At 47.1% G+C, this 6897-nt stretch overlaps 1 non-coding gene across 1 annotated transcript; it reads left to right on the top strand.

The window, feature by feature from the left end:
• The first annotated feature begins 5188 nt into the window (after positions 1-5188).
• TRNAA-GGC (transfer RNA alanine (anticodon GGC)) lies at positions 5189-5260 on the top strand. Its single transcript has one exon. It is a non-coding gene; the product is annotated as a tRNA-Ala (tRNA).
• Positions 5261-6897: the final 1637 nt, after the last annotated feature.

Here is a 6897-nt window from a genome sequence, read left to right as displayed (position 1 = left end):
CATACATGGGAACACTTTCTTATGGAATCCTTGCCTAAGAAAAGGAAAAAATGAATTGATGATTTATGGTTTTGAAGTTTAAAAGGCAAAAATAATTTGCTTATACAGAAAAGTGATACATTTCCCTTGATCTGATTTTGGATTAAGGTCGTAATGAGTTAAATGTATGGATTCCAGTAGCAGAGAAATTAATTCCTTCTTTTGTAACCATGGTAGTTTCTTTTGTATGTGTGTGTGTAGGTGTTAATCTATTCTTTTTTGTTTTTCCCCCTCTTCTTTTTCCTCTTCTGTATAAAAAGTCTAATAAAATATTGAAATCTTTAAAAAGCAAATAATTCTATAATGCAATAAATGCAATAAAATAACCACAATCAACACAGCGAGTAGATGGCATAAGAATATCCCAGGAGGGAGAGAAATATCCTAAAGTCTGCATAATATGCAAGAAGAAGAAGAAAATATTGGATTTATATCCCACCTTATACTCTGACTCTCAGAGCGGTCACAATCTCCTTTACCTTCCCCCTCCCCCCACAACAGACACCCTGTGAGGTGGGTGGGGCTGAGAGAGCTCTCCCAGAAGCTGCCCTTTCAAGGACAGAGTTTCAGAGCAGCCTACAATCTCCTTTCCCTTCCTCCCCCACAACAGACACCCTATGAGGTGGGTGGGGCTGAGAGAGCTCTCCCAGAAGCTGCCTTTTCAAGGACAACTCTGCAAGAACAATGACTGACCCAAGGCCCTTCCAGCAGCTGCAAGTGGAGAAGTGGGGAATCAAACCCGGTTCTCCCAGATAAAGAGTCCGCGCACTTAACCACTACACCAAACTGGCTCTCAAGGGGGAGGGAAAAGACGAAAAGGGGGCCGATCTAAGGCGGAAGAACTATCACTGCCCTCAACCATACGCCTGGTGGAACTACTCGGCTTTACAAACCTTGTGGAGCCTGCAGGGCCCAGATCTTACATGGCAAAGTGTTCCACCAGACCACAGTCTAGGCCAAGAAAATCCTGGTTCTGGTCAAGGCAGTCAGATTCTTTTGATGCCAGGGATTGTTGTTATCACTGCAGCATAATGCTCTTTGGGAGAATGTACCAGAAGAGGCAGTCCCAAAGGTTTGCTGGTCCGGGTCGTTTCGAGCCTTCCAGGTTCACACCAGAACCTGGGACCTGATCTGGTGTTCAACCTGGAGCCAGTGCAGCTGGTGGAGCACCAGTTGGAAAAGGGGTCTAAAAATTGCAGTGGACTTATGGTGACTAGGGTTGCCAAGTCCAATTCAAGAAATATCTGGGGACTTTGGGGGTGGAGTCAGGAGACATTGGGGGCGGAGCCAAGAGCAAGGGTGTGACAAGCATAATTGAACTCCAAAGGGAGTTCTGGCCATCACATTTAAAGGGACTGCACAAATTTTTAAATGCCTTCCTTCCATAGGAAATGATGAAGGATAGGGGCACCTTCTTTTGGGGCTCATAGAATTGGACCCCCTGGTCCAATCTTTTTGATACTTGGGAGGTATTTTGGGGAGAGGGTCTAGATGCTATATTGAAAATTTGGTGCCTCTATCTCAAAAAACAGCCCCCCCAGAGCCCCCAATACCCGTGGATCAATTACCCATAATTCCCTATGGGAATCGTTCATGGAGGTGCATGATGGCTGTGGGGGTGGGGTTTTCCCCGCCGGCCAGGTGGCTGGGGGAGGGGGAAAGCCTGTAAAACTGGGGGATCCCCCTCTGGAACCTGGGGATTGGGAAGCCTAATGGTGACCCTGTAGTCAAGGCAAAAATGGTTAGGGGATGGTTTGTCACTGTGCATTTCTGGGTAGCAACCTTGAACTTCTTCAGTGGTCTCCCCTCCAAGTGCTAACTGGAATTCACCCTGATTAGCTTCTGAAATCTGACAATTTATGGCAACCAGTACCTCTGCTCAGGGTTTTTGGGGGGCAGGAACGCACAGGAACACAGTTCCAGCTGGTTTGGTATTGGGGTGTGTGTGTGTGTTTGCGGCCTAATAGGCAAATGGCAAATAGGCAAAAAAGGCCCTGTGTGAAACAATGGTGATGTCAGGGGGTGTAGCCTAGTAGGCAAATGAGTTCCTGCTGGGCTTTTTCTCCTAAATTCACCTTCTCAGTCTTCAAAGCTTTGGGTCAACAAGAAGAGAGGAGAGCGGCAGGCAGAATGGGTTTTCAATTTTTTTTTAAATTATAATATTTTATTGGTTTTTTAAGGGGGAAAGGGAGGGGGAGATGTCCCCATTTCACAACACTGTGCTCCATTCTGTCTTACATGTAATATTTTCACATAAAATTCCACAAGACATCATTAAATCATTTCTAAAAGTCTTCAGTCACATACTTACGCCGTTCTTGTTCCTTTCTTCGCTATTAATCATTGATTTACCAGTATCTACACCACCGCCTCCTCTCACAAGTAGAAAAAATAAATACAAAATTTAGTACCGAGAGGAAAGTTACAAAGTCAGCTTTCACTTCTCCTCCAGCCAATCATAAAATGGCTTAAAATGGGTTGTTTTATTAAAGCCATATCATTTCATTCAGTAATGCCTATCAGTGAATCCAGATAACGAAAGCTATTGTTCCTAATGAGTCCTTTGGTGTGTCTTATTAAGGGCCTCTTGTCCCCTTTCGCCCTCCTCACTCGCGCATCAAGGCCTCCCTTCCTGAAACTGCATCAGCGATGATAATGTAAATTGTCAGAATGGAGGGATAACAGGACGAAAAACGAAGGAAAGACGTCAGATAACAAGAGCAGCTCTGGGGCACGGGATCATATCGGCTCGATTGAATTAATCAATTGGGAGGGGGGGAGTGGTGCAGTTTCTCACCGGAGAGATATTGAGTGCTTTGACGATTTCGTTTCCATCTAGCGCTTGAAAGCAAGTATGAAAACATCTTGGAGTCACAGCTGCCAACCTCCAGGTGGGACCTGGAGATTTCCCCCAATTACAACTGTTCTCCAGATGTCAGAGAAATTGCCCTCCCCACAACAGACACCCTTTTTGCAAAACACAAGCAAAATTAATTTCCAGATGCATGTCAGACATCTAACACCCATGGTGTAGTGGTTAAGACCAGTGAACTCTAATGCAGAGAGAACCGAGTTCAGTTCCCTACTCATCTTCCACGTGATGCCTGTTGGGTGACCTTGGGACAATCACAAATCTCTCCAACTAGTCCAAAGAGAACCAGGTTTGATCCTTCACTCCTCCTCCACACACACCTCCTTATGTGACCTTGGACCAATCCCAGCTCTCTAAAAGCTCTCTCAGCCCCACCTGCCTCACAGGGTGCCTGTTGTGGGGAGAGGAAGGGAAGGTTGATTATAAACCACTTTGAGACTCCTTAAGGTAGAGAAAAGTGGAGTATAAAAACGAAGTCTTCATCATCAAACATGTTTCAGGCCCAGCCTAGACGTCTCTCCAATCTCCTTACTGGGGGAAAAAGAGTTACCTGAAGCGCAGGTGTGACATCTAGTGTTCCAGAGATGAAGTCCAGACATTTCTAGCCAGCTTCCTTTTCAATCATTCCTTTACCCATGTGTGCTTCAGCTGTCATTTGGGTTGCCAACCTCCAGGTAGAACCTGGAGACCTCCCAGAATTACAACTGATCTGATGATGATGGAGATTACTTCCCCTGGCGGACTCTCTGGCATTATACCCTGCTGAGATCTCTCCGCTCCCTTAACCCACCCTCCCCAGCCTCAACCCCCAAATCTCCGGGGATTTCCCAACCTGAAATTGGCAACCCCGTCTTTCAGGCAGATCCATAGCTGAAATCTGTGTTTCGTTAGCATTCTGTGCAGCTCACAAAAATGAGAAAGGAATACAAACCATCGTCTTTCAGGAAACTTTGGTGGCTGACGTTGTCAGAGGCAAAGAGTTCTCTCATTATTTTCAATAGTTTTTTTTTTTTTTCAAATGCCCCCTCAAAAAAAAAAAATAGCAGTCTGAACAAAATGATTCTTCAGTCAACTTCAGTACAACATGTGAATGATGCAAATTAGATTAAAATCTGCAGATTTTGGATTGTTGGGCTGTTTCAGACACCCTGCATATTTCATTGAGATGCTGGGGCTCATAACTGCTCAGAATGGCTGGGACAGCACCCATGAAGATAGACCAGCATGATGTAGAGCCAGTTTGGTGTTGCGGTGAAGTGCGCAGACTGTTATCTGGGAGAACTGGGTTTGATTCCCCACTCCTCCGCTTGCACCTGCTGGAATGACCTTGGATTAGCCATAGCTCTCGTAGAGTTGTCCTTGAAAGGGCAGCTTCTGGGAGAGCTCTCTCAGCCCCACCCACCTCACAGGTTGTCTGTTGTGGGGGAGGAAGGGAAAGGAGATTGTAGTCCGCTCTGAGACTCTGTCCTTGAAAGGGCAGCTTCTGGGAGAGCTCTCTCAGCCCCACCCACCTCACAGGGTGTCTGTTGTGGGAGGAGAAGTTAAAGGAGATTGTGAGCCACTCTGAGACTCTGAGATTCAGAGTGGAGGGTGAGATATGAATCCAATGTCGTCTTCTTCATCATGGTGTAGCTGTGAGAGCGTCTGACTCAGTCTAGGAGACTGAGATTCGAATCCCCACTCTGCCACGAAAGCTCGCTAGGTCACTTTGTGCCAGTCACACGCTCTCAGCCTAACCTACCTCACAGGGTTGTCATGAGGACAGAATGGAGGAGAGGAGAACAACGTAAGCAACACTGGGCCCTTACTGGGGAGAAAGGCAGAGTATAAATAAATCTCCCAGGGTTACAACCCTGGCTTCTTTTGTAGCAGGAACTCCTTTGCATATTAGGCCATACCCCCTGATGTAGCCAATCCTCCTGGAGCTCACAGTAGGCCCTGTACTAAGAGCCCTGTAAGTTCTTGGAGGATTGGCTACATCAGGGTTTGTGGCCTAATATGCAAAGGAGTTCCTGCTACACAAAAAGCCCTGGTTACAACTGATCTCCACACAACGGAGATTGGTTCCCTTGGAGAAAATTGCTGCTCTGGAGGGAGAGGTCTATGGCATTGCACTCTGTTAATGTCCCTTTTCTCCCCAGTTTCCACCCCCAAATCTCCAGGAATTTCCAGTCTGGAGAGGGCAACCCGAGAGTATCATGACATCTGTAGCAATAGCAGCTATGCTAGAACAATTCAGTATAAGGCAGCTTCATGCACTGATATGTTTATACAGGAGGGGTTGTGGCTCAGTGGTAGAGCATTTGCTTGGCACGCAGAAGGTCCCAGGTTCAACCCCTGGCATTTCCAGTTAAAAGGAACAGGCAGGAGGTGGTGGGAAAGACCCTGGCTCAGTGGTAGAGCATCTGCTTCACATGCAGAAGGTTCCAGGTTCAATTCTAAAATCCTGGCTCAGTGGTAGAGCCTCTGCTTGGCATGCAGAATGTCACAGGTTCAGTTCTCGGCATCTCCATTTCAAAGGACCAGGCAAGAGGTGATGGGAAAGACCTTGATCTAAAACCCTGGCTCAGTGGTAGAGCCTCTGCTTGGCATGCAGAAGGTCCCAGATTCAATTCCCAGCATCTCCAGCTCAAAGGACCAGGTTGTAGGTAATGGGAAAGACCTCAGTCTGGGGTCCTGGAGTGCTGCTGCCCATATGAGTAGACAGTACTGACCTCTATGGACCGAGGACCTGATTCAGTATATGGCGGTTTTACAGTATGTGTCCAAACAGTTTGGAAGGAGAGCCGGTTTGGTGTAGTGGTTAAGTGTGCGGACTCTTATCTGGGTTTGCACCTGCTAGTATGGCCTTGGGTCTGCCATAGCTCTGGCAGAGGTTGTCCTTGAAAGGGCAGCTGCTGTGAGAGCCCTCTCTAGCCCCACCCACCTCACAGGGTGTCTGTTGTGGGGGAGGAAGGTAAAGGAGATTGTGAGCCGCTCTGAGACTCTTCGGAGTGGAGGGCGGGATATAAATCCAATATCTTCTTCTACCTCACAGGGTGTCTGTTGTGGGGGAGGAAGGTAAAGGAGATTGTGAGCCGCTCTGAGACTCTTCAGAGTGGAGGGCGGGATATAAATCCAATATCTTCTTCATCTTCTTCAAACTGAGATGGCACATCAGTTGTACACCTGAGCAAACTGAGGTTCCGAGACAGTGGCTGAAACCAGCCTATCACCTGGCTCAAAAACCCCGGTTGATTCTTTTGTACAAACATTGAACTTCTATCGAACTGAGATCGTTTGGAAAGAAAAGAGGATCCTTGATTCTTAGAGGACCAACAGACATATACAAAAATCAGATCTGACCGCATGCAGAAGACTTTTATTTCTCTATTTAGACAACAGAGTATAAATGGTCTGCACTTTCTCTCCAGGCTGAGAAGCTGGTTTTCCTCCAGGCTGAGATGCTGGTTTGCCTTCTGATAAAGTAGACATGCCCTGTCTGTGTTCCGGGGGGTATGTCACGACCGAATACATGGTTTCGATCCTGTCTACATCCTTCCTGCTGCTTACTGCATATGGGGAGCCTGTCAAAGGAAAAGAGGTTGAATGAAAGACAGAGGTTGAATCCTGCTCATTGAAATCGAAATAAACTGGGGGGGGGGGGGGGGGTTTACCAATGAAGAGTTAACACTTTGGGGATAAATTGGGATAACAAACTCAGGGGTTCTTCATTCCTTAGCCATATGATATGTCGTTCTGTCCCCATGGCCTTGATACAGCAAGAGGCATTTGGAAATGTAACTCCCCACTAGGTTTACCAACCTCCAGGTAGAATTGCAGCGAATCTCCAGACAATGGAGATTCGTTCCCCTGAAGGGAGTGGCAGTTTCGGAGAGTTGGCCCTCCCATCCTCCCCTACTGAGATCCCTTCCTTCCCCAACCCACAAGCTCCGCCTCCAAATCGCCAGGAATTTCCCAACCCAGAGATGGCAACCTGCCCCGCC

The sequence above is a fragment of the Heteronotia binoei genome, chromosome 19, assembly GCF_032191835.1.
Source record: "Heteronotia binoei isolate CCM8104 ecotype False Entrance Well chromosome 19, APGP_CSIRO_Hbin_v1, whole genome shotgun sequence".
Classification (NCBI taxonomy): domain Eukaryota; kingdom Metazoa; phylum Chordata; class Lepidosauria; order Squamata; family Gekkonidae; genus Heteronotia; species Heteronotia binoei.
The sequence above is the reverse complement of the archived record's forward strand: the minus strand, read 5'-3'. Positions and strand labels throughout refer to the sequence as shown.